The following is a 21818-nucleotide window of genomic DNA, read 5'->3' as shown; positions in this document are numbered from 1 at the left end:
TTGTCCTGTAGGGAATCACCCAAAACTGTTAACTACAAAGTCTGAAGAAAATCGCTGTAGCTCGAGGTACAGACAGACAGACAGACAGAATTGCCGGACCCGACTTTTTTGGCATTCTCCATTATCGTAATGTCATGTAAATTTGTTATCTGTAGTTCGGATTTTTAACGAATCCTTAATTTGCCCTATAGTACCTATAGCGTAAGTAAAAATGAAAAATATAACAAAAATAATTAGGTAATTAAATGCATTTTTTTAAATAAAATTTTTAAAACAAACTTTTACTTGTAGACTATTTTTTCAAACTAGACAAAAACAGTGTTTACAAACCACTGGGTGAATTAATTAAAATTTTAATTGCATTAAAGTAAAATCTGTTTGGTAATGCTTATAATTTCATAGTAACGATTCGATACAATAACTTTCTGAAAGTCAATCGAAACTTATTATGCAACGTTTTTGTTAACCTTCAGTTCATGTAAAATTCTTGATTTTTCATTTTTTACCCGATTTTTTTTTAACCGGCTGTTCCACAAAGTAGACATTTAGACCTTCCCAACGATTGATATTGATTGGTTTGAGTTAAAAATCTGGGACTTTCATGAATTTTAAAAACTCAGTTTTAATACCTTGAAATTGAGGAATTATGTAATTCTGAAGGTACAAAAATGAACACAAAATGAAAATTTGTAACCTTTAACCCCTTATACGGGGCTAGCGGAAAAAGTGAACTTTAGTACTTTTCACAGATTGTTAACCATCCCATTACGAACATGCATAATATGCATGTATATGTATATAGTATTATTAAAAATTAGACTTTTACAGTCTATTGATTCATGCTATCCTTATCCTTCCTCATATAAGTAACCACAATGTTTATTTTGAATTAATCTAAAGGCCTCCAAAACTTACTATTTAAGTAAATTAAACAATAAAACGGATCACTGTGACGTATACGTGCTATTTTTTATTTTATTTTTTTTTAATCCAAAAATGATTTATTTAGTTAAAAGTATGTATATTTTTGTTTGTTTTTTGAATTATATCAAAATAAATATTTTATGTTGATTACGATTATTATTTTTTTAATTTATTATCTTAATCCTTTCGTACAATAAATCAATAAATTGAAGTGTTTTGACTTTTCTTAGTTATTAGACTGTTTTGATTTGAACTAAAAAAATTAAAAAAATAAAGAAGTTGTGGAGGAAATAAAAATTCCATCGGGTCACTGTGGTGTATGCGTAACTTTTTTTTTTTTTCGTTTTACTCAAAATGATTTTGTAAAAAAGATATTGGTGTCTATCAATGGCAAAAACAATAATTTACTTCTTAAGAAAGTTATTATATTTTTAATTATCTAATCATAACAACTGCATCTGGACAAGCATATAAGCAATCCAAAAAATAATGTAAAATTAAATAACTTTATTTTTTTCATACTTTTCAATGCTATTGGCAACACTGTATTTTTCATATCAACTATTAACTATATTCATTTTCATCTTCATCTCCACCCTCACATCCTCCAATTTCAGATTCGAATGCAAAGATATATAACCAGTAAAGTAGTAGTTGTTGTTGTTTTATTGGATTTTCGTTTCAATTGTAGGTATCCGATAGATACACGTATTTATTTCATTTACGCGCACTATCATCGCTTCGTTTGGCATCTCACAGCTTAGCCTCAGAGCGTGTACATTTAATTGTATTATATATGTATGAACTCTGTCTGTTGTGTGTGAATATTGTTTTTTTGTTTTCCTTTTTGTGTTGATATTTTCTCTTTATTTTGATATAATTTTGTCTGCTTTGCTTTGGTTTTCAATTCGATAATGTTGTTCTCTTATAATTTATTTACTATTTTTTTTTTTCTTTATTTTCTCCTCTCCTTCTTCTCTCTCATTCTTTCTGTTTTACACGTTTTTTCATCTTCATCTGCTTTATTTGATTTTTTTGATGATTTCGTTTCGTTTTGTTTTGCTTTTGTTTTTCTTATCGTTTTAGAAAAGAAACAAGAAAAAAAAAAACAATTTTGTTGGTAGCTCTAGCAAAAGACACGCTCCCGGCACAGAGCTTGTCCCGCTGCCGATATTGTGTATCTTTGTATCTTTGTTTCTGTTTTTTTTTTTCAGTGATTGTGTGTTGTGATTTTCATGTATGGAATTATGCGGTTGTACACTCGGCTAGTTTGAGTGTCACACTCTGATCCGAAAAGTCGAACTAATACAAATGTAATGACATGATAATTTATTAAAGACAAAGAGGTCGGTTTTTTTTTTATTTTTTAATTGGTAAGATGAGGTGAAACGAGGGGGAAAGAAGAGGGGGGTTTATTGCTGAGATATAATGACGGTGGGGTGCAGAGTTAAGACGCGCTGCAATTATTGTATATTTAAAAAGTTTATTTAGCCAAGTAACCGAGCGTTCAATCGGTCGGCCGTATTCGCAGTTTTAATGCAAAGTCACTTAGCCGGGTCTGATTGTGTGTGCATATGGGGCTTTTCGAGAATTTGATGTTTGAAGAGTGTTGCGATCGGTCGGAGTGAGGACTTATATAGCAAAGCAGGAGAACGTGGGAGGGTTGGTTGGCTTATTAGACTGATATGATGGTGGATTTTTTTTGTTTTTCTTGCATTTTGATTTCTGTTCGCAGATAGATACTTTTGCGGCAGTTTTTTTTTGTTTTTTTGGACGCTTAGATATTTACCTAAAACGATTGATTTTGACTGACTTGGTGGGTTTTGGCCAACTGCATGGTTGTTTTTGCCACAATTGTTAGTTGTCAGTGGCTAACACAATGATGACGGAGGTTACAACGATGGTGGTGGCGGTTGAGAGTGTGTGGGAGGGTGATAGTGAGTACAACAAAGTTATGGGAAGGGATGGGACAGAAAAGTATCTATACTCGTCGTTGTATCTAGCTAAAAAAAATTTTTGCGTACGCGTGAGACAACTACGTCGGCGACGACAACGGCAACAACAACAACAAAAAACAACAACGACGCCAAGATAGGTATGAACAAACGTGAACGAAATGATTTGCTGGTTTATTATGTTTTCAGCACGGATGAGCTATATTTATAAATTCATACGTAATAGCGAGGGATAATTGTAGAAAAAAACTTGTTGTGTGTATAGTTTTAAGTAGGTAGATACGTTTGTGTGATGCTGTTCCGTTTTTAGAAAAAATACTCAATATATTGGAATTAAATTGAAGTGACGGCGGCAGCACAGCAGCCGGTGAACGGTGAGCGGTCGGTGGCGGCGAGGAGCTAGGTATAAGTTGCGCGAGCAAGCGAAGCGAGTGGTGGCGGCTGTGGCAGCGTTGGAATGTAATGTTTATATGATTTCTTTAAATGGACGGACTGCGGTGTATGTTTTTTTTTTTGTTGTTTTTTGTTTAGTGTTTTTTTTTTTATTCAATTTTTGTTATAGAGTAGGTTGTGATGATAATTGTATGTTTTTGTTAAAATATTTTTGAAGGAGAGTTAATTTCTGATTTTTTTTTCCAGTTTTTATTTTCATTTGTTTATATTATTTGTTATGAGATATATAAAAGAAGATTTTTTTCCAAGCAAATTAAATTTAAGTTATAAGTATGGAGATTGGAGATTCTGTATACCTACGTTTTGTCGCTTTTAAGGGCTATGATATTGTAGATATTTTTATTATCTTTTTTGAAGGTAGTAAAGTTCGTTTTGCTTGCGCAATTGAAATAGTAAATAGAAAAATTGTGTTTTTGCTTTTTTTTTTAATGTGTTGTTGATTTTAAAGGTTTTCTTATATGAGTATCTAGAATAGAGTTGTTATTGTCATTGCTGAGAGATAATTTTGTTTTAATGATAATTTTTAGACGTTATGGACATTTCAATAGATTTTGTAAGGTTATTCAAAGGATTGGAATTGAATTCTTAATAACTCAATTACACTATAACTTTTTATAGAATACGGTGCATACTTGAATGCAATTAATTCTATTTGATTTATTTGTTTAAAAATAAATAATTATGATCTGTACACATTTGTATACCTACATATGGACTTAACATTAATTGGATTACATTTTTTAAGGTGATATTAATATTAGTAAAGATTTTGAAAAGTACACACACAACTTGATTGGACAAAAAAGTTTTAACAAATGTAACAAACATCTAGTGAAGTTAAGTTGAAATTCAAAATCGAGTGAAATTGATTTTTTGATTCTATGTTCAATATTACCTGTGATTGAATACATTGAAAATAATTTGATACCATAAAAATGAAGTACACTTTCCCTGAACTTTTTAAATAAAGGTCTTCTAAAGCCCATTTTTCACAAAAGAAATTAAATCATGTAAATAAACTACTTATGAAAGTCTAAAATTTGTAAAAAAAAAAAAAATGTTACTCATACGCCACAGTGAACGTACACGTTTTTCTACCTACTTTATAAAAAAAAATATGTTCTCTACTTTTAAAAATAATAACATGCAAAATGCAAATAATTCAATTTAAGACTAGATTGCAGAATTAACAGCTAAGGAGTATTAGAAAAAAATGAAATTTTTATTCAAGTATTAAACTACTATAGAAGTGAATTCTTCTTTTAACTCTGTCATTATGTTATGTATTTTGTCTGTACTTATTGCAGTTGGCACACTTATTAAATTTGCTAAAACACTATGGATGGGCTTTTTTAATATCATTTTCCTAACTATTTCGGGGTATTGCACAGGTTTTTTAAAAATGCCTTAACGATTTAGACCAGTGCCAAAACTTTTTGACTAGCGAAATTGAATTTTTTCTGCCCTGTTCGATTTCACTAGTAAAAAAGTTTCTTTTATAGAAATCAAAATATATTTTTCTAATGGTTTTTTGTGCGCAGAAAAATTCTGTCACCTAACGTTTTTGAGATATTACCATGCCAATACATCACAAAAATAGTGTTTTGGACGTTCAAAACTCAATATCTCAAAAACTTTGCACTTTAGAGCTATTCTAATACTAGATTCAAATTAAGAAGGTCAAAGGACATTACAAAAGTATAATTTGGTTTCTATGGAAAATTATTTCTCGCCAATATTACTTCCATTTGCGGAAAATCGATCTTAAAAATCGTTTTTTTGTTTTGTTAGATTTTTCTCAATATTTTTAACACAATCTTAAATAAAAGATTTTAATCTAAATAACTGCATTCCAAACTTTTCAAAAATCAAAAATTTTAACTTTTAAATTGAAAATCAAAAAATTGTATTTTTGCATTTTTGAGGTTATATACAAAAATGGTTTCAGTAAAAGTTGTAGACACTTTTACTATCTCAACTTTTTGCATTTAACTTTTTTCGATAGGAGGTCTACTTTTGACAGAAATTGTAAAAAAAAAACACGATTTTTCACACCCACCCCACTTTTTCGCCCACCCACATCCTTTCCCCCAATTTGTTTGTGGGCTATTTATTTTTCCCCTTTAATATACTATTTATCCTAAATTTTCCCACCACCCTTATGCTGCTTATAATTTTTTCAACTTTTGGCCTCTGAAAATCGGATTGGCACTACTTGTCTAATTTAGCGTTTTTGTTTTTACTAAGTTTTTGATTTTATGCAAAATGTAAAGACAGATATTTTTTATAGGTAAGCAACAAAAAAAAAAAAAAACCCATAAAAATAAGCTTCGCAATACGAAAGAAAAATTATTTTTTTCTATTTTTGAACTTATGCCAATTTAATCCAAAGCTTATATCAGCAGAATATTTTATTCTCAACTAAACCATTTTTTTGGTTAACTTAACTTTACACTGAGGGAAAATATAAATTGAAGTTGAAACGTCGTTGTTTCAAAGATGAACTACTTTGATTTATGTGACTTTAAGATACGAAACTATCAAAAATTAACCATTTTTCCACGTTGATTTTAAAATGTTCATCATCAACGCAAAATCATTCCGAATAATAGTTAAATCAATGTGGTTTTCATTGATTTTAAGTTGTTTTATGGTGGCTTTTCCCTCAGTGTATGTACGTTATGATTTTCACGTTTGATTCATTTTAATCTTAAACAAAATCATCAGTTTATTTACCTTCTTACTTATTATTTCAACATTATGAACTTTGCATGTTTTTTTTTTTTTTTTTTGTATCTATTTGTTTTTATTGCTTAAGTAGGTACAAATTTGTTTGTATAGATGTACAATGCCTACATACCGATATGACTTTATGTACAAACATAAATTGCGCTAAAAATATAATTCAATCAAAGGCATAGAGATACAAACAAGCATCCTATAAGCACAGAATATAATACAAAAAAAAAAGAAAGCACACAAGACAAAAAAAAAAAGCATTAACCAACCTGATCCAAGAAGCACCCAAACGACGGACAACGAAGCAGAAAAAAAAAACAACAACATCAAAAAAAAAAGTGCAGAAGAAGAAGAAGAAGAAAAAGAAGCACATTATTATAATATTATTGAAACTATGTGTATCTATTTTATAGATAGATACAAAGATACAAATGAAAACAAGGCGCTATAGAGGTCGCCATGTAAGTATCTTTTCTTTTTGATGCTGATGAATACGAATAAGTACGTTCAGCATAGCGAGCGGCGCAAAGAGGCAATTATATCAAAATAAAAAAAAATCTTTTTTTTTCTACATAAAAATAGATGGAAATGCGCAAACTAAACCAACTTATCCACAAGAGTAAAGGAATAGTCGAACAAAAAAAAAAAACAACAACAACAACAACAAAATAAAAGGTGGATACGGATACGGAGAAACAAAAGCAAATAGTCATCCACACAAGACACACCAAAGAGCCATACACTAGCAAAGCATTTTGCGTACATAAATCGCGTAAATCTGAATGCTCGATTTGTCTATTGACGCTTTACATGAGCTAGCAAGGCAGTTGACTAGCCTACAGCCAGCCACAGTCAAGCTCTATAGTAGATAGATGGCCAGAAACGGACAAATGCATAAAGATGCTTGCTAAGCATATATAAGCCGCTTCTTAGGCAGGAGAGACAAGCACCTATACACACGACACACTATTTGCGCAGTGGCTTAAACATAGAGCTCTGCCTTCTGCCTCAACATCAACATTATATCCCAGCATCCGTACCGTTCTGTCCCGTAGATGATTTCTGCACTCTCAACAGTTTATAGGTTTTCTTTTAGTTTATTTTTAATCTTTTTTTTTTTCGAATAGAAAATCGCGAGAAAGTTATAAAATGAGAATTAAGTAAAATACTTATTTCAACTAGTTATATAGGAATAATGTGGAACACAAACTGGAATAAAAAGGGTCCTTGATCCTTTTGTTGTTAACTGATTGGAAATGATGGTGGATTGTCTTGTACCTATGAATTTTTTAGCTTGATCAAATTTTGGTAAAAAAAAAATATCTTTCTACTTGCAATGCAGAAGACCTTTTTTTCAACAAAGTACACCGATAAAGGAACGTTGGATCCGAAAAAAAAACTGCCCCCAGCTATATGAATGCTTAAAGAAACATAAGCAGTTGACTGGCGATTTGTCTCCTTATTTTACTAACAACGTTTTATAAAAATTTTATCATGAGTCAAATTTTCTCAAGTGCGCCACCTAAAACCGACTTCTCGAATTTGATACTTTTTTTTTTGCATGTATTGGAAGATTTATTATGTTAAAAATAATATAATAATAATAATGAAATTTTGTTTTTTGTAAGTCTTTTTATTAAAACTAGCCGACCCGACCCAGCCCTCGAAATTCGAGTGCCAATTTCTTTATTTTTTTTTTTTTATTTGCAACAATTTTGAACACAATTATACCAAAATAGTTTCTTTATTTTTATAGTATTTGTTGTTGTTTTCTTGCGATTAACTATACACTTTTTATACAGGAATATATAATATACCTACTTTTTGATATATTTTAAACCTGATTTAGATATTGTTGAACTACGTTTTAACTACGCTCAACTACGTAAAAAAGTATCGAAAAAGAAAATGCAAAGTGTAATCGCCTTAAGGGCATTGTGTTTGCACCTTGCATTTCAATTCAATTCAACCTGTTTCATGTTCCATTCGTTCAAATTCCATCCGTCAATCATTCAACCTCCACCAACTTCACTCAAATTTGTCATTCACACTTAATTTTTTTTTTTCATTTAGCTTATAGAAGTTTAATGTCGAATTCCTTTCAATTTTTAGAATCGCCTCAAAAAAATCGAATTTTTGGTGTTAAAAAGGTACATGAAAACAGACCGAGTTCTTTTTGCGATTGTGTGTGTGTCCTTTGACAACAATTTTTACACGTACGTCAATCTGAAATCAAAACAACTTCTGCAAAATAAAACCAGAGATTCCTTTGATCAATAATTTTGTTTATTTTCTTCGGTAATATAAATTCAATTAAATCAAAATCAATAGGAAATTGCAGATATTATTAAGATCTGAGTGAAGATGAAGTAGAAGGTTAATTATTTTGACCGTATGCTGTCGTTTTACAGAGAAAAAATATCCTGAAGACAATCACGGGAAGAAAAGTCACAGTAATTTGACTTTTTCACAATAACTATGCCAGGAAAAAATATATTATGATCGCAAAATGTTTTTTTTTTTTTTTTTAATTTATTTTATATTTTTCCGCAATAAAAAAAAGATATTCAATTAGAATTTACTCTTTATTTGAAGTTAATGTTCTAAATTAACAACACGAAGAAATCTTTCAGCTTGACGTTTGAGAAATGTCAAATCTTCCAAGTGTGTGTGTAAATCCGTGTAAATTTCTCCAGGAAAATTTTAATGAATGCGTTCAGATACTTATTAATGATTAAAGATAGGTTCACATTTATTAAAGGTGCGTTCAGGTGTTGATCTTTACAGTATACAGTACTAAAAATATAATCCGTGGTACTATGTGGTGAGAATCGACATTTTTTAATCAAACAAATCAATTCTTAAGGCTTTACCACACCAACTGCGTCGGACAACAACGTTTTTTTTTATGTTAAAGCCATAACTACAATGACCTAAAAAGTGAAAAAGTGGGAAATTTACAAAATTAAATTTTTTTTTATTTCTTTCTAGCAATATTTGTTTTTGTAAACATTTTTGGAAAAAACTACCAAAAATTTTTTTTGAAACCAAAAAATAAGCTTTTTGCATCATTATTTTTTATTTTGTCGTCGTAAAAACTGTCATAAAATGAGTTTGAAATCTATCACTTTTTGACTTTTTGCAAAAAGTTGCCGTTGTAGTTATGCTTTTAAAGCCTTAAGGCTTAACTACAATGACCTAAAAAGTGAAAAAGTTGGAAATTTACAAAAGTAAAAAAAATATATTTCTTTCAAGCTCCATTTGTTTTTGGAAAAAAATTACAAAAATTGTTTTTCAAACCAAAAAATAAGCTTTTTGCATCATTATTTTTAATTTTTTGGTCGAAAAAACTATCCCAAAATGAGTTTGAAAATGTTGACTTATTGACTTTTTGCATAAAGTGGCTTTTAACTACATTGGCTCAAAAAGTGAAAAAGTAGAAAAGTGAAAATTTTCAAAAGCATTTTTGTATGGTTTTTCGGGCTAGAAAATTAAAACAAAAAATGCGGAAACCATATTTTTTTTTTTTGTATAAAAACAATTTGTTAAAGGTATAACCACAATGGCCTAAAAAAATAGAAAAAGTGGGAAATTTACAAAAGTAAAAAATTTTTATTTCTTTCTAGCGCTATTTTTTTTTGGAAAAAACTACAAAAATTGTTTTTTAAACCAAAAAATAAGCTTTCTGCATCAATATTTTCAATTTTGTGATGGGAAAAACTGTCACAAAATGAGTTTGAAAATGTTCACTTTTTGACTTTTTGCAAAAAGTGGCCGTTGTAGTTATACCTTAACACTTTTTTACAAAATTTTCAAACTCATTTTTGACAGTTTTTCTTACCTTAAAATCAAAAATAATGATGCAGAAAGCTTATTTTTTGCTTTAATAAACAAAAACAAATAGCGCTAGAAAGAAATAAAAAAAATTTAATTTTGTAAATTTCCCTTTTTATCACTTTTTAGGTTATTTTAGATAAGGAACAAAAAAGACGTTTTTGTTAGTTTTCCCTGAACTTCATAAGAAAAACGCTTTGCCATGCGGCGATAAAATATTAGTGCCTCTTATGCAAAAATGTAAACGTCTAAAAGTGAAAACTTGGTAAAGGAACTGTCAAAGTTAGATATTACATGAAGCCTCAAGAGGCTTGACTCTTTTTTCGAATTTTCTTTTGATAACACAGCCACACAAAAAAAATAAAAGTTCTGACCTGGGGTTGTGACTAAGTTTTTCATATAGTTTTTGGGTCGCTAAAACCGAATCCGGAGTCCGTTTTGCCCCATCACGTCAGGTTTTCGAGATAACCTCATAAAATTTCACGAAAACAAAAAATTTTTTCTCTGATCTGGATGTGCGAATATGTTAATCATATAGTTTTTGGATCGCTGAATCCAGATTCGAAGTCAATTTTGCCCTATCACGTCAGGTTTCTGAGATATCCTCAAAAAAATTTCAAACCCAAAAAAAACAAAATTTCTTATCTGGGGTTGCGTCTAGGTTTTCATATAGTTTTTGGGTTGCTAAAACCGAATCCGAACTCTATTTTGCCGTATCACGTCAGGAGGTGTATACATCCCATATACATTTTTCAAATTATAGCTTATTATTATTTTTTATTTTTGGCTTAGGATATATGTATATTTAAATTATATAAGTGCTTTTGTAAATAAAAATGTCGCTGAAATCGAATAAGTAGTTTTGAAGAAAACTTGATTTAAAAAAAAAAAAACGGTTCCATCGTTCCATGGCAGGTACCTACCGTTAGTAAAATGATTTTCGAAAAAAAATGTTCCCTAGACTGTATGAATTTTTTTTAACAAAATCGTTGGAGCCGTTTTTGAAAAAGTTAAGTTTTTCCAAAATCCTAATTATGACAAATACCGTTATTTTTGGTCCAAAAAAATTAATTGATTGAGGCCCAAACACCTAAGTCATCCATGATTTTTTTTTTTTCATAAAAATGAAATCATCCAATTTGGAAAAGCCAGAAATTTTGTCTCATTTTCAAAGCTTTAAAAAAAAAAACATTATACCATATAACATATTTCACCTTTTATCCATTTTCACATATTTTAATAAAATATTACCTTCCCACCTGATTGCTGCTAGGATACAAAAATTTAAGTAGTTACAAAAACATTTTGTGTCCATCATTATTCATATTCATCCCAAACAACCTGACTGAACTTTTTTTTTAAACACATTTAAAGTTGAAAAGATAAGTAAATTACCTGAAATTACCACCCGGCAAAAACATCTAACAAAAACATCTAAGCCTAAACAAATAAACAGTCGTCAAAACTATTTTTCATTTTTGTTTTTCTCTTAGTCTTTTTTTTTTTTTTGTACTTTATTTTTAATGCTACAGCAAAACATATTCTCTCCACAAAACTATCTGACCAACAAGGTAGATAATAATGGTATGGTTTCGGGTAGGGTAGAGTAAGGCAAGGTATCTAGGTATATCATCAGCTTTTCCCATGGGCAAGCCTCAACTCAGTTCAGTTCAGCTCAGTGTGAAGTTTGTCCAAGTTCGATCGGTTGATGGACCTGGAGGTTGGGGTAGCGCACATACAACTACACATATCCGTGCGATAGTTGTTTTTTTTTTTTTTTGCTGTTTTGTTGGATGCAACTATGCACAGATGCACTGTATCGATACACATTCTGCAGAGAGTCGCTGATGTATAATACGAAGCAAGGTATAGAAGGTAATAATAACCAGAGGCATGCCTCCTCTATGCTTGGCTAGGTGAATAATATCTGTTTGAATTGTTTTGTTTGTATCTCTGGGTCTGCTCTATGAACAGAACAGACTCCGATCCGAACTATCCGTCGTATAGTGTGTTTGTATCTTTTGGTCTGGAGTATGCTCCGGGGTTAGGTAGGCCAAAGCGCACATATTGAGATACATCTATCTATGTGATGCCTGTGCCTGTACTTGGTGCGTGCTTGTGGACGAGGCACACTGGTGATGATTGTGGGGGATTTTTGTTGATGCAAAGTGAAAAGTTTTTAATGTGCTCACATTTGATCATCATGTAGATTTGGGGTGGGTGGGTGGTTTGGTTGGCTTGGCTAGGGTTTTGTTTGGCCTGGTTGGGCCCTGGGCTGACTAGCTGGCTAGCTAACTGGTGTGGTGGTTGTGCGGTTTGGAGAGGCTGAAGAGGAGAATGAGGGTTTTGAGATATGAGTACTGTTGGAACTTTTGGAGTTTTGATATTTTGTGGAAATGGTTTTTCCATTGCCCATCAGTGAAGTTGTTGTGGATTTTTGTTCATTTTTTTTTTTTTTTTTTTTGGTTATTTTTGTTCTTTTTTTTTCGGTGTAATTCTCTATTTTCTCTTTTTAAAGAATCACATACAGTTTCTAGTTTTGCAATTTGGGAATAGTCGGGAAAAGTTTTTTGTTAGTGTGAAAGAGTGTGTGTATGTGTGTGTTTGTAAAGGGAAAAGTTTCATGAAATTAAACTTTATTGCTCTGTATGTTGTCAGCTAATTTTACTTTTAATATAAGCTGAAAATGTATCTAGGATCATTTTTGCATGCATTAAAGTGCAAGAATTTAGTAGCTAGTTCATTTTGAAATGATAATTCTTAAATATTAGAATTTAAATGATAAATTTTGTATACTTGCAATACCTACTTGCTTTAATATTAACTGACCTCATGAAAAATTTGGCATGAAAATTTCTTTATGTATGAGAAAAGAGAATCAAAAGAGTCCATTTTTCGAATTTAAGAAATAAAAATTCAGACATCATCATTTATATAAATTTATACTTTTTTTTTGGGATTGGAGATTTTTATAAAAAAAAAACATACCTACTGCCGTCAATGGAATTTTTATATTCTTGATTATTCGTTTCAGCAATCGAAATATTTGTTTTAGACGCTATATGGAATTCTATGGCACAAAAAGGTTCGCAGGATAAAAATGAAGACATATTTTTTCACATATGAATTTTTTCAAAAATTTGCAGACATCAGAAAAAATATTTTTCGGTACGTTTATATTAAGGGTGTTGTATTTTTAACTAATATAAATGTACCTTTAAAACAAACCCCCAACTAATTAAATATGATAATTTGAGACCAACGTATGTTTACTTACTTTGTTAATTATCTAACGGACGCATCTTAATAAGGGCACTTCCATTCCTTCAGATCTTGGACTTAGCACTCATATTCGGTATAGTTGGATCTTGGAATTCAAACTTCTGTCTTTTGGAAGCCATTTTATGAGATCAAAATTACTGGGTTGTTTAATTTCATGCAGTTGTAGAGGCAGTCACATAACTCTTTTGTGTTGAAGAAAGCTCACAATACAGCTTAAAGAAACTATAAAAAAAAAAAAACGATTGATAAGTCAACACGAAAAATATGAAAATCTATAACAACGTTTAAGGCTATTCGATTAGTTAGCCAATTACGCGCACGAAACAATTGAAATTTTGATTTTTATCCAAATTGACCGATGAAGGCGATTTCAAACGATTTCGAACCATATTTGAAGTTTTAAATAAATTAAAATATTTTTTAATAAAGGAACAATGTGTCACAAAAGTAAATGTATATACTATAATTTGAAAATGAGATGTATTTATTGCTTTTTTTGTGACTGAGTGTGCCAGAGAGCAATTTTTTTTTTTTTTTTTTGCAACTTGTTTTTTGGTGACTAACATGTTTTTAAATCGATAAAACCATCGATTTAAAGCTATTGAACGAAATAACCCACCAACGCTTTCATCAATTTTTCAATAATTTTTGTGTTGTAAGGAAGGAAAATAAAATAATTTCGGACATATTTGCCAAATCTTGGATTTAGTTTATTTTTGTTTCTGTTTGCTGTTTTTAAAAAGTACACCGTTTAGAATTTATTATACACTGTGTAACACTCAAAAAAAGTACTCGGGTGGAGAATAACTAGATCTTGTTCAAGTAGGTACCTATACATTAGGGTGTCCGTTATTTCCCAAAGTGATGTTTTCTGGGGTGACACCCCCCAGATCGAAAGTTTAGGGCCTAAATACGGGGAATTTAGCAAAAAAAAATTTTTTGGAGGTCATTAACCCGTGCCTCTAAGGTCATACTTTCCCCATACAAATTTGTATGGGAAATTTTTAACTCATACATAAAATTTTTTTTCTCTCGTCTCGAGTTAAATCATCTATTTTTAAATTGTTTGTTGTTTCTGGTTGGAAAATAGTTCCTTTAAAAGATTACATTCAAAATTTCCCGTTAAAAATTTTTTTTATATTTTATTTCGGTTTTTGAAATTATTAGCTGTTTTCGTAGTTTTTGCTTTCACCTATCACATAATTTTAAATGCAGTTTTATTGGTTTTTAATTCTTTTCAAATATTGCATTCAAAAATTTGTGTATAAATCAAAAATTTTAATTTTTTTAAATTTTTTTTGAAATATTTGCCGTTTTTATACGTTTAAATTTATTTTTTTCGAACTACAAAAGATATGTTTACAATTTTTTTATTGAATTTTGTTTAAAAATTATTCACCTAAAAAATGACATCAAAAAAGTTGCAAACAAGAAAGGGTAAAGTATTTAATAATATTTATTTAATATAAAAACGGCAAAAATTTCAAAAAAAATTTAAAAAAAATTAAAATTTTTGATTTATACACAAATTTTTGAATGCAATATTTGAAAAGAATTAAAAACCAATAAAACTGCATTTAAAATTATGTGATAGGTGAAAGCAAAAACTACGAAAACAGCTAATAATTTCAAAAACCGAAATAATATATAAAAAAAATTTTTAACGGGAAATTTTGAATGTAATCTTTTAAAGGAACTATTTTCCAACCAGAAACAACAAACATTTTAAAAATAGATGATTTAACTCGAGAGAAAAAAAATTTTATGTATGAGTTAAAAATTTCCCATACAAATTTGTATGGGGAAAGTATGACCTTAGAGTCACGGGTTAATGACCTCCAAAAAAATATTTTTTGCTAATTTCCCCTTATTTAGGCCCTAAACTTTCGATCTGGGGGGTGTCTCCCCCGAAAACATCACTTTGGGAAATAACGGACACCCTAGTATACATGCTTAAAATCAATCTAAAAGTGGAGAAATTAAGTAAAAAAAAAAAGCACTGGTTGAAAATATAAAAATCGTTTAGAAAAATTGAAAACTGCAAGGACCTACAAGACTTACTAGGTCCAGTGAAAAGTATTTGTAGATTTTTTGTTCCACTCTGATATTATAATTACTACCGTCTTCGATGCAAAATCATTCCACAAAAATAGTTAAACCAAAGTGATTGGTTGTTTTTTAGTTATTTTTTCCCACCAACGACTGTATGATAAAACCATTTAATTCTAATTTTCTAAACAAAATTTTTTTTAGAAATCTTAGTTTCAATCAAATCCAATTTTCGAACAGTCTACTTCGGTACCTTCCAGCATTAGAGTTAATAATAAAGTTATCATCTCAATCAGTAATATAATGCACTATTAATTGTTCTATCTTGTTGAAAAGTCAATATTGCGTACAAAACAAAAACCGTACACTGTGGCGTATGCGTGCTTTTTTTTTCTCTTTTTAAGAAATTGCGAAATTAAATAGTAAAATCCCATAAAAATGTTTTTTTTTTTGTACAATCAATTGTTTTTCAAAGAGTTATCTTGGCCAAGAAGAAGTTTTTAACAAGAATAATTTCCAGTCATCAATTATTTGGCCCAAACCAATAATATAAAGTCGTATAGATATTTCCGGTAAAGTAAAAAAAGACACACCTTCCAAAAAATGACTATATAGAATGGAAATTAATGTCGAAATACCCTAAATACAGTCATTGCTCAAAGTCGATAAGACCAAAACAACAACAACAAAAAAACTAGTGTTTACCAGCAACCCAATTTACGGCAAACCATAACGCATTAAAGTCTGGATGGAGTGACTAATGCTGTTACCATTTATTTCAGTTTTGTTTCAACTATAATATTCTACGACACACAACCGACTTTTTTTTTATCTAACTCTTTTTGCTTTCATGTTACGTAAAAATTTAACTTAAAGAAAAGAGAGACACACCCTTCGCCCCCGCTAACGATTACGCGGTATATTGGTTAGATATAGTGGTACTTTAGCACAAGCAAAGTAGTATAAATAGCACCCAACATATATCGTCGACCTGCCGCCACCATCGCATTTCATATCATGTATTATAGTAGTGGGTCTTGGAGTTTGTTTACTATCAAAATAAATTTATTATTTCTTTAAGTTGAGGTGGAATAAAAAACGGTACCATACTCCGAAACAACGTGTGCGCTTTATGCAATCACGGTTATGGTTACGGTTGGAGATGGAGTTCGACACCAAAGCCGACGACGACAACAACAACAACGATGACGACAAGTCAACGATTTTCCTATGCCAGTCTATGAGTGTTGGTTTCACAATTTTCGTCTACAGTTTTTTTTTTTTTTTTCTATTTTGTTTTCATTTTGCTAATACGTATACAGCAAAGATATTTACTTCGATTTGTGAAGAGCCCTTTTTTCGTCGTTGACAATATATCTCAGAGAAGGTGGAGAGAAATAAACAGAGGCAAGGAGAAAAAGCCCGAGGTTTCGTGCCATCACCAAAATGGTAAAAAAAAATATCACCATCATTGTCACCATCAACTCCATCGCGCCGCGCCAGTTGGATACCATTGTTATATAGAAAATTCGTGGCTCTAATACCTTTTTTGCTACCTTCTGTGGTGTTCTCTATAACAAACAAAACCATACAGCCACTTGCTTCTGTCTGTGATACAATTCTCCGTTGCCTTTTGTTGTGCTATTATTGATCAAGATGTCAATCAAGGTAGCAAAAACATAACAAAAAAAAATCAAACAAATGGAAACAAAAATGACAGATATGGTAACAAAGTTAGTGCTAGGCGCTACTATGGATGTAAATTTTTTAAGGGGTCTTGGAAAGGGATTCGCTTAGTTTTTGATCGAAGGAGGAAAGGGAACAGAAAATACGCAAATGAAAAATTTGATATGGAAGTTGTAAATGGGCAACTCAAATAAGAAATTTTCTTGTCAAGAGTCCTTGAAAATGATCAAGGACTATTAAATACATTTGAAGTATATTCGCAGTTTTATCTCTTCAGAAAACAACTAAAATTTTGTACACAATTATGCTTGTAACAAAAGAGTGTTTTTATTAATTATTATATGAGGGATGAATATTGGTTTGTATTAAACATTTTTGGAGGTTACATTACGGAGTAAAGTAAAACCGAATTCTATTAATGCAAATTTGTAGGTTCATGTTTCTTATTTCTAAATTCAAAAGTCTCGTAGGCTTGTTTTTGCATCGGATACGTAATTTAATGTAAAAAAATGCAACAAAATTTAATTATGTAACAACTTTGACTCAGCTTTTTTCAAAAGTAAGAAGAAGAACTTTTCAAACATTATAATTGCACTGGAGTCATTTTTAACCAACATAACTTTCGAAATTTTTTAGAAAAAAAAAAAAAAAATCGCAATTATTACAATGACCTTGTAAAGGGATATAAGTTTTGGACATCCCAAACTACTGGCCATTTAAAAAAAATATATGTTTTTCACATACCTACGCTTCTGTTCAAAACTTTTTGTTGAAATCGGTTATGTCGTTTACGAAAAGGTTCTAAATTAAAAAAAAAAATAAAATCCACGACTGGGTCGCACGAACTTGCTCTTAGAATTAAAGTAGCTTACATTTTTAAGACTTTTTATATAGAAATTTGGAAAATGTAGGTACCTACCATATAGAGGTACTAAGAAAAATTAAAAAAAAAAATAAAATTCGTTTAAAAACAAAAATTAAATAAAATCTGAAATCAAATTGCCCTCAAAAACAAGTATGCAGTTTTAATTGATATATATTAAGATGCATTTTAAGAAAAAAAATTTTCAAAATCGTTAGAGCCGTTTTTTTATAAAAGTAATTTTTTATAAATATTTTTTTGGAAAAAAGTTTTAAAATAAAATTGGTATGCCAATTTGTAAAAATCACTAATCAACATCTAAAAACAAAATTTCAAAAAAATTCAATGTCCCGTTTTCGAAAATTTGATTTTTCAAAAAAAAAAAATGCTTATGCTAAAATCATATAATTGCTTCTTTGCAAAAAGTTTCGTTGAAATCGAATAAGCATTTTCGGAGATAATCGGATTTGAAAAAAAAAACGGTTCTATGGCAGGTACCGTTAATAATGATTTTCAAAAAAAAAATTTTATTAGAAGATAGACCTTATCTTAAAACTTTTATTTGAATTTTTTAAATAAAATCGTTAGAGCCGTTTTTGAGCAATTTCAATTTTACTAAAATCGGTATATGACAAGTACCGTTATTTTTGGTCCAAAAAAATTAATTCTAAAAACCCCTCTGTAGAGTCGCCAAATAATGCTACATACCAAGTTTGACATCAATCGGTCCATCCGTTAAGGCTGTAGCTTCGCTTACAGACAGACAGACTGACAGACGGAATTCCGAGACCCACTTTTTTGGCATTCTCTATCATCGTAATGTCATTGAAAAATGCTATCTCAACTTTTTTTTGTACGAATGCATAACTTCATATATACCTAGTACCTAGACTGGGTCCCACGAACAGCCAGTTCGGAATTCCAGTTACTTGGAATTCCAGTTATACTTAAAGTTTTTAAACTTTTATATACAAATGGAGCAAATAGGGAATGAATAAGCAAAGCACGTGTTGCCTTCAATGAAAACTGCTAAAACGCTAATATAAAATAACCCTTCAAAAAATGAATTTCATACAAACCGGACATAATTCCTTACCATTTTTCATTTTGTCACAGTTTTTCTGAATAATTTATGAATAAAATGTTTGAATGAAAATAGGGTCACTTGAACTTTAAAATTGAAAATAGGGTCTTTTGTTTATTCACTACTCAAGTATTAGTGAAAAAAAAAACATAAAAAATAAACAGCAAAAAAAAAACAATAAAAAAGTATTCACTTTGATTTCTTTTAATAATAATATGCATTACAAATAAAATTCGTTAGAGACAAAATTTTTAAACAAAATTGGTATCTAAATTAAAATAAAAAAGCCTCGTTTTCCAAAATATGATATTCAAATTTTAAAGCTAGACCAATTCTAAGTTAGTTTTTTTTTTAGTACTAATGTATTTCAGACTTAAAAACTTTATTGTAGTCAAAAATAAATCTTAATTTGAATTTGATTCTTCAAAAAAAAAAAAACGATACTTCTTTAAAAATTAAAAAAAATTATCTTTTTCAAAATTTGCAGCTCAAAACACTTTTTGAGTGTATCACTTATTTTGTGAATAGTAAAAACTTCGTCTATATAAATTTCAAAAAAAATTTGTTGACATTCGAAAAGTGGCGAAATGAAAGAAAAGAAACATTTTTTTACCAAAATGCAATTTTTTCGTTACTTTAGTATAATCATAAAAACTAAATATGGAGTTGTATTGCAGTTGCATTGATTGTTACATGTATCAATTTTAATCAAAATCAATACAGCCATTTTCGAGAAAATTGCAAGAACTCGAAAAATTTTTATTGAACGTATACTTCCTAAGCGATAAGAACAAAACAAAAAAAAAAAAAAACAACTTTCCATAAAAATCATCTGTACCAAATTGGGAGAAAATACGTCCACCTACGTCTGGTTTTGGAAATGTGTAGAGATGGATGGCCAAAAGGAGGTACGGATGCCCTATGATTGCTCTAGGCATGTTTTTTTCGAGACCATGAAATTCCATATAATTCGAAATGAGATGGACCTCATTTTCCATATACAAGGAAAATACAAAAGTTCAGACTCACCTTAAACTTTAAAATGTATTGCATCCATTTGTTTATATTTGAGGCCCATATTATGCTTCTTTTCATCTCAAAGGCTTCATCATTCCTCCCTTATTGAAAGTTTCAAAGAAATGACTATAGTTTCCATTTAATAAGGAATCACTTTCAGAAGATATAATTCAATTTAAAGTAATGTGTCCTCTTAAAGGGAACCGCATTATTTTTTCGTTGATTTTTATATTCGTTCAAATAAAATTCACAATTTGTTCTAATTTTTGTATTTCAATTTATTTTGAAACTAAAATCGAATGCCTAAAAAAATGTCTGTGAAATACTATATTCTACTGCAAAGTAAATAATATTGATTGATTTTGACCAGTAGTCGAATCAAATCCACTCTGCCCATCACAAAACACACTTCATAGTGGAGTAACTAAAGCTCAAAAATTGGCAATATTAGGGAACCCGACCGAACAGCTTAGATTTTGATGATCTTTTTTTTCAAACGTCGGTAATTAAAAATACTTTAAAGTCTATAGATTAAAAATTGCCGGTGTTGCCGTTTTGATTTTTTAAATTTAATTGAAGATTTTTGTGAACAAAAACAAATGTTTTTCAAAAATGTTTCTTAAATTGCATAAATTAATTGATGCCAAAAGATTGTCTAGGAAATTCAAGGAAAAAAAATATATGGGAGTGAGGGACAATCTTCCATAGTTCAAGCGATAGATGCAATTTTCTTATTAATTGACTTCAAACACAAAAAAAAATATTTGAACACAACGGCAACACCTACAATATTCAAATATACATTTTTTTAAAGCTAGAAGCTTAGTCATATATGTAAAATTAAAATTAAGTTAATTGAATGAACGGCTTTTGAAAGAATGGTAACTGAACTCTGATTTTTGAAAAAAAAAAATTATTGAAAAAATTTTAACATGTCGTTTTTTAAACTTTTTCGTAATATAAAATGCATTTTTTTTTCAAATATTTTTGGCCGCATTTATTTTGATTTCAAATTATAAAAGGAAATGTCAAAATGTATTACGGTTTATGAAAAAAATTAAAAAGTATTTCATTTTCGAAGAACTTTTTTTAATAAAAGTTTTGAAAAAAAAATGTAACTTATTTTTTTTTTTAAGTTCAACATCTAAACATAAAATTATTTTTTATTCATTTAATAACCCTTACTGTTGAAAGTTAAATACCAAAAATTTAAAGCTCCTATTTACCACAGTCTTTGAGAAAATTAATTATTTCAATGCAAAAATTCAGTTTTAATAAAAAAAAACCATTGAAATTGAAGTAATTTTTCATTTTTTTTTTTTCAAAAGTGTGATATATTTTACCTTTTTTGCTTCGAAATTCAACTGATAATATTTATGGCCAAACATTTTTTTTAAATAAATTCATATTTTATTAGAAAAAGTTTGGAACAAAGTCATTTTAAATTTTTCTAATAACATTTTTTTTTTAAATTCTGAGTTTGAGGACCATTTTTTCAAAAAGTCTTGATTAAAATTAGTGGATTCAAATTAAAGGGATAAGAATGAGCTTCTAGCTTTTTAAAAATGTATTTAAAAATATTCTAGGTGTTGCCGTTGTTTTCAAAATATTTTTTTTGTGTTTGAGGTCAAAATGTTAGAAAATTGCATTTATCGCTTAAACGATGGAAGATTGTCCCTTACTGCCTTTTATATATTTTCCTTAAATTACCTAGAGAATCTTTTGCTATCATTTGTTTTATGAAATTTAAGCAAAAAAAAATGGTTTTGTTAAAAAAAATTTAATTTTAATTTTAAAAAAATAATACGGCAACACCGGCAATTTTTAATCTATAGACTTTAAAGTATTTTTAATTACCTACGTTTGAAAAAAAAAATCGTCAAAATCAGAGCTGTTCGGCCGGGTTCCCTAATAATTTGCTTTAGTTACTCTA

The 21818-nt window shown here is 29.6% G+C and overlaps 1 long non-coding RNA gene across 4 annotated transcripts; it reads right to left on the bottom strand.

Annotated features, from left to right (window-relative positions):
- Positions 1-1148: 1148 nt before the first annotated feature.
- On the bottom strand, positions 1149-13650 carry LOC129912721 (uncharacterized). 4 transcript variants are annotated; one of them, XR_008771892.1, is made up of 3 exons: positions 13470-13650; positions 13183-13409; positions 1149-1997 (listed from the first exon to the last, which is right to left on the bottom strand). It is a non-coding gene; the product is annotated as an uncharacterized LOC129912721 (long non-coding RNA). The 4 variants fall into 4 exon arrangements; XR_008771889.1 differs by lacking the exon at positions 1149-1997 and adding an exon at positions 7754-9004 and having other exon boundaries at positions 13470-13649; XR_008771890.1 differs by lacking the exon at positions 1149-1997 and adding an exon at positions 10687-12230.
- Between the last annotated feature and the right edge of the window lie 8168 nt (positions 13651-21818).

Source organism: Episyrphus balteatus, chromosome 2 (genome assembly GCF_945859705.1).
Source record: "Episyrphus balteatus chromosome 2, idEpiBalt1.1, whole genome shotgun sequence".
NCBI lineage: Eukaryota > Metazoa > Arthropoda > Insecta > Diptera > Syrphidae > Episyrphus > Episyrphus balteatus.
The sequence above is the reverse complement of the archived record's forward strand: the minus strand, read 5'-3'. Positions and strand labels throughout refer to the sequence as shown.